The 10,195-nt window shown below is 43.8% G+C and overlaps 1 pseudogene; it reads right to left on the reverse strand.

The window, feature by feature from the left end:
- Window positions 1-4,808: 4,808 nt before the first annotated feature.
- The window catches only part of LOC108310416, a 6,864-nt pseudogene continuing 1,477 nt past the window's right edge, over window positions 4,809-10,195 (reverse strand).

Here is a 10,195-nt window from a genome sequence, read left to right on the forward strand (position 1 = left end):
CATAATTGTCTCCCCTGTTCCTGACTGTGTCTTGCATAATAATATCTTAAATTTCACTTATTTAACATGTTAAATTAGGCCTGTTTCACCAGGATGATCCATGTCATGAGACTTAACTATTTTGCTGCTGAGTTTACTAATATTGCATTTAGGCTTTAGCGTCTGTATTCATAAGTTACACTGATTGGGAATTTTTTTAGGCCTGTATCAACCGTGGGTCAGTCAGGAGACAGAAATCACATCAGTCACTTAAACAGAATTTAACATAAAGGATCTTGAACTAGGAGAGACTCAAAAGAGAACTCTAAGATGAGCAAAGGAAGGCTGAGTGAACAAAGGAAGAGGTCGGAATTATTAAAACTTACAAACGTAGAGGAAGGGACTGGGACCCAGATCTCAGGGTAGAGGGCGCCATCCCCTGCTGCAAGGGACTGCGGCAGCCAAGACGTATGAAGCAGATGGGGAAGGGCAAGTCTCTTTTCCCTTCTCCAGACTTTCCGTCGCCATCTAGCTCCCCCTACTGGCAGGCCTAGCAGAGAGCAGCTGGCAAAGCAGAAATGTTTGCAGTCCCAGCCCTGGCATCGTGAGCCAGAACATAGAAGGACCAATTTGGAACTGGGAGACAATAACGTACTATCCGGCACAAAGTCCTAGAAAAATAATCTTTTCCTACATTTACGATAGGTTGTTACAATTTGTATGATCCCAATTTCTCCCCTTATTAGATGTGTTTTTTTTGGATGAGCTTTAAAAATTTCCACTGTTTACTCATCTACAATAAGAGAGCAATAATCCTGTACCTACCTCAGAGTGTTATTATTTTCAAGTTTCAAATAAATTCTCTGAGAAACACAGCAGTTCTGAGTGCTTTTACTTTTGGAAGTTCTTTTACAGCTTGTTCTCCGCTGTTATTAGTTCATAATTTGTTGTGTCAACCTAGGTCACATTTATTTTTATAAAGAACCATCGTGTACTTACCTTATCCAGAGTCAAGAAGACTAAGCCCATCTCAAACTTAACATGTCTGGCGTTGAACTCTTAATCCCTGTGCACAATCTTATTTTCCTGCCCTGTTGTCCTTATCTTAGTAAAGGGCAATGTCAACCAACTCATTATGCAACCCGAAACCTTGGAGTCATCCTCAATTCTAAAAGGAAGTTTATTTTTTAATAATTATACATTTTGTGAGTCATTAGCCATCCAATTGTAAGCGCCTGTTTCATCAAAGTCCTTCAGAATGATTTCTTAAAATTTAGATCACAAATGGCAGTATAACTTTTCTTTCTTTCTTTTTTTTTTGAGCCAGAGCCTGGCACTGGAGTGATCTTGGCTCATTGCAACCTCTGCCTCCCAGGTTCAAGTGATTCTCCTTGTCTCAGCCTCCCAAGTAGCTAGGATTATAGGCGTCTGCCACCACACATGGCTAAATTTTTTGTATTTTTAGTAGAAGCGGGGTTTCACTATGTTGGCCAGGCTGGTCTCAAACTCCTGATCACAGGTGATCCTCCCGCCTCAGCTTCCCAAAGTGCTGGGATTACAGGCGTGAGCCACCATGCCTGGCCAACTTTTCTTTCTAGGATTGTCGTTATATATATATTGCCATTGTGATCTAGGGGTATTTAGTGATTTTTTTAACTGCTAAAGACAAAAATGAGTCTGTTAGTATTTGGTGAACACGGATTTTTCTTTTTAGCAATTTCTTTTGATTTTACCTCTAAAATGTATCTTGATAGCCCACCAATTCTTTCCATCTTCATGGCCACCAGCCCAGTCCCAGCCACCATTATCTTTCACCTGATCAGAGCCACAGACTCCCACCTGATCTTTCTACCACCATTCAGGAACATTCCAATCCATTTCTCATAAAACATCAAGGGATAGTTGATTAATTTTATTTCCTTCATTAACTCTTCTTACGCCTTTCCGTTGTACCTTGAATGAAATCCAAACTCCTTATCATAGTCTCTAAGGTCTTACATAATTAGACTCCTACTTATATCTCAGGGACATTTTGTATCAAACTTCCCTTTGCTCACTGTGCACCAAGGACATTCTGCTCTTTCAGATCACTGAATTTGTCCATTTTTTGCTCCATCTCAGGGCCTTTGAACTTATTGTTCTGTTTCAGCTTCTCCACACCCCCAACCCCACCCCTCCTTCTCTTTCTTTGAGTCTCAGTTTAAATGTCATTTTTCTAGGGAGAGCTTTGTCAACCACCCAATCTAAGTCAGTTGACTGCCCTCCCTATTACTTTCTAGGCTAATTTAATACTCCACTTGCTTCCTAGTGCTTGAATTTTCTTTATTTACTTTTGTCAGTATCCCTTGCTAGAAAGCAAGTGCCAAAATTCTATAACCATTTGTGTCTTGTTCACTGTCTTGTACCTATTGCCTGGCATAGTGCCTGTCCCATAGCAGGTACTTAAGACCCCCCTCCATCTGGCAGGCTGTAAATTGAGCAGAGAGAATGAGCAAGACTGTTTTCACGCGGCTGAGATGATGGTCAGGCTGCTGTTCCTACCCAGGCATGGCCAAAGTCAAGTCCTGCAGGTGGGGAATGAGTCAGCTTGGGCTCATGTACTTATAGTTCTTTTTTTTTCCCTGGGGGTGGGGAGGAACTACAAGGTGTGAGAGGAAGCTGATCAGAGTCACCTATGCAAGTTTCCTTCACTGCCAAATGAATAAAAGGAAGAAGAAGATTGTGGCCAGGCACGGTGGTTTATGCCTGTAATCCCAGCACTTTGGGAGGCCGAGGTGGGTGGATCACCTGAAGTCAGGAGTTTGAGACCAGCCTAGCCAACATGGTGAAACCTCATCTCTACTAAAAATAAAAAAAAAAAAAAAAAATTAGCTAGGCATGATGGTGTGAGCCTGTAGTCCCAGCTACTCAGAAGGCTGAGGTGGGAGAATCACTTGAGCCCAGGAGGCCGAGGTTTCAGTGAGCCGAGACTGCACCACTTCTCTCCAGCCTGGGCGACAAAGTAAGACTCTGTCTCAAAATAAAAAAAAGGAAGACTGCTAACATCTTTAGGAGACTTGTAGAAGGTAAGCTGTACAGGAGTATGAATAGACTTGGAAACTAGTGTGCAGACTACTGTGGTAATCCAGCAGAGAGAGAGCAAGAGGTTGTGCTTTGGATGGGGTAGCAGCAGTAGAGATATGAAAAGTGGTTGTATTTGAGATGTAACAGAAAGATCTTGTAACGGTGTTATGTCATTCTTGCTACTTAATTTGATTTTCGTTCTATGAACTGAGGGCCCCCATCCACTCTGCCCTGATTGTCTATTTACATTCTCCGAAGTTTATATATCTATGGGACTCTGGAGCAAGTTTCTTTTTCTTTCTTCCCTCCCTCCCTCCCTTCCTTCTTTTTTTTTTTTTGGTAAGATCTCACTCTGTTGCCCAGGCTGGAGTGTAGTGGTGTGATCATGGCTCACTGCAGCCTTGACCTCCTAGCTTCAGGGGATGGTTCTGCCTCAGCCTCCCTAGTTAGTAGCTGGGACTACAGGCGCATGCAACACACCTGGCTAATTTTTGTATTCTTTGTAGAAATGGAGTTTCGTTATGTTGCCCACGTTGGTCTTGAACTCTTGGGCTCAAGTGATCCTCCTGCCTCTGCCTCCCAAAGTGCTGGGATTACAATTGTGAGCCACCACGCCCAGCTGGGCAAATTTCTGAAATCCTCCAAGGCTTAGGGTACTCATCTGTAAATCGCAGCAATATTGTGGTGTGGATTTCCTGGCAATATCAATGGGTAGTTTGGGATTTTAGGTCTCCCCCAGTAATCTTCATTGAATAGGCTTATTCTTAGATATAGACAACTAATATTTTCTTAATATTTTAAAATTGTTGTGTGAACACAGATTCAAACAGATAGCTATTTCTAGACACTTACTATACGGAAATTTGGAAGCAGCTATTGTGTGGATATGAAGAAAGTTATTTTAAGACAACTGAAATCAACTAGCCTAGTGCTCTGATAGGCACTGAAAAATGTGACTTTCTAACAGTTCCACCTTATTAGTTATTGAAGAAATAATTAAAATGAAAACCAGAATTAATTTCCCACCCAAATTAAAAAAGACAGAAAGCAAAATGAACCGCCACAGGAACCCGTGGGGCCTTTGAGGCTTTGGTGAAATGACCACTTAGACAATGTTGATGGGTGTGTAAACTGGTATGAAATCCTTTGTGCGAGTTGTTAATGTGTACTGGTCCTCAATGGTATTCACACCTTTTGATCCAATTACTCTGCTTCATGGGAATGTTATATGGAATAATCCTAAATTTGGAGAGACTTTTATGCTTATGAAGGTTTTTTTTGTTCCTTTTCTCTGGAACGTGAACCATGTATTTCCAAGGTATAAATAAATGTGCGCTCTGAGAAAAAATGCTGCCCAGGTGATAAGGGCCCCAGCCTCTCCAGGTCCCCTGCCCAATTGCTCTGCAGTCCAAACCCAGTCCCCTTAGAAAGCTGCTAAGCCTCAGAAATGAGTCTTGGCTGTCAGAGTCTGGGAAATAGTTGAGAAGAACCAGTCCACTCCCTTCTCCTGCTGCGATTCCAGCACAGCTTGGGCCCAGCTCTGGCCAGGTTCCAAGCTGGCCTGCTGCTCACCCTCTCTGTTTGACCACGCTCCAAAGGGAGAGGCAGGAGCCACAAGTTCTTAACCTGGCCACACCACAGTCATGCCCGGGCGATTCCCGGTCTACTGCTCCCAGCTGCCATGAAGAGGCAGCCACCCAGGTCACCTAAGCTACTGCCAAGTGTTAGTGGGAGCGGCCTGCTTTCAAGCTGCTCCCCTTGGCTGGTCACTGCTGCCTCTGGGCCACAAAGTACTTCTCCTCCCAGTTGTCATCTTCCTCTTGCTGGCCGCTCCAGGGTAGTGGCTCCAGGTGGGGACTGGAGCCCAGCCCCTTCAAGGGTTCAGAGCTGCCATCACCTCTGGAGTGCAGGGCTTTAAGACTATTCCTGAGAGCAGAGCAGGAAGCCCAGCCAGTTCAGGTGGCTGATCTGATCACCCACCAGATGAGCTGCCAACAGCAAAGTGCAGACTTCTTCCAAATGCCAGCAATGGAGAGAGTGAGGCTGGAGGGTCAGGAGACCAGGAGGAACTCAGAGAAGCCCAAACCAAATGTGAGAAGCCCACCAAGGAAGAGGCTCCCAAGTACCCCAGGAGCAGCCCTGTGTCCTGGAAATGAAATATTTTCTTAAACATGGACAAATGGAGACTTTCACATACAGCAAAGAAGAGGGAAGAACCCCAGAAACATGAGTGGCTGCAGGTGGAACATGCTGTCGATGGCATCCTGGAGGCCAAGATCAGTCTTCTACAGGAACGTCTGGGTGAGCGTTCAGTTAATGCCACCAATGAGCGAGGTCCCCAGCACCAAGGCAAAGCCCTCCACATTGGGCTGTGTGGACTTGAAGGTGAACATGAAGAGACCCCCGGTAATGAGGAGAATCACCAGGACCAGTGCCATTGCACCTTCCCCAGCTTGGAGAGCAGAGAGAAGATGAAAATGAAGAGGATGGTTGAAGATTTGGTTATTGTGAAGCTCTAGTTGAACAAGCTCATGTCAAGTGCTGTTGCCAGTGCTGTGGGAGCCACTTTCCTGAGATAGTAGATCCAGCTCAGCACCACGAGGGCCTTGTGGCTGGAGCATTCAACCAGCGCCCCTCATTGTAGAAGACAATGCCTGCCAGTGCAGAAGCAGAGTCGACACTGCCTTCCACACAAAGGTCACAAGAGGGCCCACCTCCCTAACCATAGAACCTGCTACGCCCTAGCTTCTGCATCAGTGGGGGCAGGTACCTCTCTTAAAGACAGTTTGCAGGAAGTGCCGATTGAGCTAGAATATGACTTTCAACAAGAACATCACCTGGCCAGAGAAGTTCTCTTCACCTCCATAATTCAGAACCATCGGTGGTGCCCCAGGCAGAGTTCTCACCTAAGGGACTGTTAGCCTGAGCCAAATCCTTCAGTGGTTAACTGGGTGCAAGGCTCACAGGTCTTCAGGTCTGCTCTGACTAGGGTGCCTACCTTTAAAGGTTTATTACAACATATAACTAATTTTCAACCACAGCGAAGGAATTATTGTTCATTTGCCAGATGGACTATTACTCAGCCATTAAACATGCTATATTTGAAGTGTAACATATTCAAAAATATACTTTTTTTTTGAGATGGAGTCTCACTCTGTTGCCAGGCTGGAGTGCAGTGGTGTGATCTCAGCTTACTGTAACCTCCGCCTCCTGGGTTCTAGTGATTCTGCTGCCTCAGCCTCCTGAGTAGCTGGGACTACAAGTGCACGCCACCATGCCCAGCTAATGTGTTTTTAGTAGAGACCGGGTTTCACCATGTTGGCCAGGTTGGTCCTGATCTCTTGACCTCATGATCCACCCGCCTCAACCTCCCAAAGTGCTGGGATTACAGGCATGAGCCACTGCACCTGGGCTTTTTTTTTTTTTTTTTTTTTGGAAACAGAGTCTTGATACATCATCTAGGCTAGAGTGCAGGGGCACAATCTCAGCACACTGCAACCTCCGCCTCCCGGATTCAAGCGATTCTCCTGCCTCTGCCTCCTGAGTAGCTGAGATTACAGGCACCTGCCACAACACCCAGCTAATTTTTGTGTTTTTGGTAGAAATGGGGTTTCACCATGTTGGTCAGGCTGGTCTTGAACTCCTGACCTCAAGTGATCCACCTGCCTTGGCCTCCCAAAATGCTGGGATTACAGGTATGAGCCACTGTGCCTGGTGCAAAATATACTTGTTTAATACAGATTAAAAAGTGGACTGCAAAACTGTCTGTATATATATTGATTATAACCATATAGAGAACAAATCTGTGCAGATAAAAGATTGGAAATAGGCCAGGCGTGATGGCTCTTGCCTGTAATCCCAGCATTTTGGGGGGCCGAGCCAGATGGATTACCTGAGGTCAGGAGTTTAAGACCAGCCTGGCCAACATGGTGAAACCCTGTCTCTACTAAAAATACAAAAAATTAGCCAGGCATGGTGGTGGGCACCTGTAATCCCAGCTACATGGGAGGCTGAGGCAGAAGAATCACTTGAACCCAGGAGGCAGAGGTTGCAATGAGCTGAGACTGCACCATTGCACTCCAGCCTGAGCAACAAGAGTGAAAATTTGTCTCAAAAAATAATAAAAAGATTGTAAATAAAAATACGAAAAAAGCGTATAGTAGTTATCTTTAGCTAGTATAATTATGGGTGGCATGTCTCCTGCTTTCTAGCATTCTGGGTTTCCCTAATGATTATGCATTAATAGAAATGATTGGTGTAGTATGCATCACTCAAATATCTTGAGAGGGTGCTGGCTGTTGGCTAAAGCGATGAAGGTGACTGAGTCACATGTCTCTGGAAGGGCATCCTGGCCTTATTCACAAGATGTTGATTGCATAGGTCCCAGGAACAACCCCAAAGTGCAAGCCTTTTCTTTTTTTTTTTTAATTATAGTTTTTAGCCGGGTGAAGTGGCTCACCCTTGTAATCCCAGCACTTTGAGAGGCTAAGTCAGGCGGATCACTTGAGGTCAGGAGTTTGAGACCAGCCTGGCCAACATGGCGAAACTCTGTCTCTACTAAAAATACAAAAATTAGCCAGGCATGGTGGTGGTTGCCTGTAATTCCAGTTACTCAGGAGGCTGAGGCATGAGAATCACTTGAACCTAGGAGGCAGAGGTTGCAGTGAGCCAAGATTGTGCCACTGCACTCTAGTCTGGGTAACAGAGCAAGACTCTGTCTCAAATAAACAAACAAATAAATAAATTATAGTTTTAGTGTTTAAATTATTCTTTATATATGTGTAATACATTATATTTTATTCAGAAAAAATGCATAAAATGTTTGTTTTACATTTAGATAAACATCATATAAAGTTCTTTAGACTAGAGGCTCACAGTAGTGAACAGACCTTGGGCATTTCTTAGTCACCCTGTGGTGCTCTACCCTGACTTCATTTGACTTCTGTCATCAGAGGTGACCACTATCTATCATTCTGCGGATATTTTTTATGGCTTTAGTATTTACTATTTGTCACCAAGCAGTGTTTTACTTAACGTTGCCTCTTTTGCATTTTCCATGAAAGGAAGTAAATGAATTGGCATCTCTTTGTTTTTTTTCCCCCAGTCTATTTCATGTCTGATGGTGTCTGAGTCTTGGACAACCCAATTTGCTCATCCATTTCATTTATTATAGTCTTTGGCTTCATTTGATTTTATGTTCTTCTCTTATTAAAAATGTTGCTCTAATCATACTTAAGTTTTCAAGTGCCTATACATAACAAATTTTCTACTCAGAGAAAATTTGCTAGGTTGTAGATTCTGGGAAACTTCAGGATTACCAGAAATTTCTAATAGAGTGTATGAGTTGACTCTTCCACCATTCTTGCACATGTGTCTATTCTATATGATTGGCAATATTGGATTAATATAATGTTTTAATGAATTATTTTTGTCTATCTAGTGTATGTGAAATGGGATCACCATGTGTTTTTATATTGGTTTTTACTAATTGACTATGAGGTTAATAAATTTTCATGTATAGTCTTTGAACTTCTGTGAAACAGTTTCCAGTCAATGTTTTACATTTAGTTTATTTGTTTGTTAGTTTTTCACAATTTCCTAGTATACTCTGATTATTTCTGTGCAGGTTTCCTGTGGACCTATGTTTTCAACTCATTAAATACCAAAGAGTCCTATTGCTGGATCATAGCATATAGTGTCTTTATTACTGTAGTGCAAGCACTTTCCAAGTGTCATGTTTGTTATTTCCCCTTGGTCCAAAGTAAGTCATGTGGCCAAGCTCAAAAGTTACAGTGAAGAGAACTGCCCAAGGCAGGGATACAGAGAGGAGAATGATGGCAACCATTTTGCAAACAATCTATTGCAGTAATCATAGAACATAGTAGCTGCTCAGAATCAAGATAATATAGGCTAGGAAATAAATCAAAAAGACCAGTCCATGGCTTCTGTGTCCCTCTAAGATAAAGTCCAAAGTCCTTAGCTCTGATACATGACTACCTGCTACATGTTATCTCACTATACGCCTTTGCCCCACCTCAAAACTATAGAGAATGGGCACACTGAGCTTTTTTTCAGTGAATGTACCTTGCTATTTCACACCCTGTATCGTTGCTCCTGCTGCTTCCACTGGAATATAATCCCCTACCCTGAGTCCCACAGACTAACCCATTATTGATCTTTGAAAATCTTTCGAGACACAACAGGATTTACCTCCTCAAGGAAGCCTACCCTCTGCTTTGGATAGAATTGAACATTCATTTCTTTGAGTGCCATAGAGCCACATGCAGATTTTTTTTTTTTTTTTTTGAGACAGGGTCTTGCTCTCACCCAGGCTGGAGTGCAGTGGCATGATCGCAGCTCACTGCAGTCTCGACCTCCTAGACTCAAGTGATCCTCCCTCCACAGCCTCCTAAGTAGCTGAGACCACAGGTACATTCCACCATGCCTGGCTAAATTTTTATTTTTAACATCTTGCTGTGTTGTCCAGGCTGGTCTCAAACTCCTGGGCTCAAGCAATCCTCCTGCCTCAACTTCCCAAAGTTCTAGGATTACAGGTGTGAGCCATGGTGCCGGCCCAGATTTTTAATTTTGCACCTAAATAACTTCAGTACTCATTTGTTAACATGTCCATCTCCCTTTTGGTAGACTAAGATCCTCAAAGGTAGGGACTATATCTTTCTTATATTCACCTTTTCCTTCCTTCCCTCCTTCCTTCCTTCCCTCCCTCCCTCCCTCCCTCCCTCCTTCCTTCCTTCCTTCCTTCCTTCCTTCCTTCTTTCCTTCCTTTCATTTTTAGAAGGAATCTCGCTCTGTCACACAGGCTAGAGTGCAGTAGCATGATCTCAGCTCACTGCAACCTCTGCCTCCCGGGTTCAAGTGATTCTCCTGTCTCAGCCTCCTTAGTATTTGGTATTACAGGTGCCCACCACCATGCCCAGCTAATTTTTGTATTTTTCATAGAGACAGGGTTTTGCCATGTTGGCCAGGCTAGTCTCAAACTCCTGACCTCGTGATCTGCCTCCCTTGGCCTCCCACAGTGCTGGGATTACAGGTGTGAGCCACCGCACTCTGGCCTTTCCTTTTCCCTCCCTCCCTTCCCTCCTTCTCTCCTTCCCTCATTCTTTCCTTCCTTCCTTTCTCTCTCTCTCTCTCT

This window comes from Cebus imitator, unplaced genomic scaffold (assembly GCF_001604975.1).
Source record: "Cebus imitator isolate Cc_AM_T3 unplaced genomic scaffold, Cebus_imitator-1.0 Scaffold103, whole genome shotgun sequence".
In the NCBI taxonomy this organism is placed as follows: domain Eukaryota; kingdom Metazoa; phylum Chordata; class Mammalia; order Primates; family Cebidae; genus Cebus; species Cebus imitator.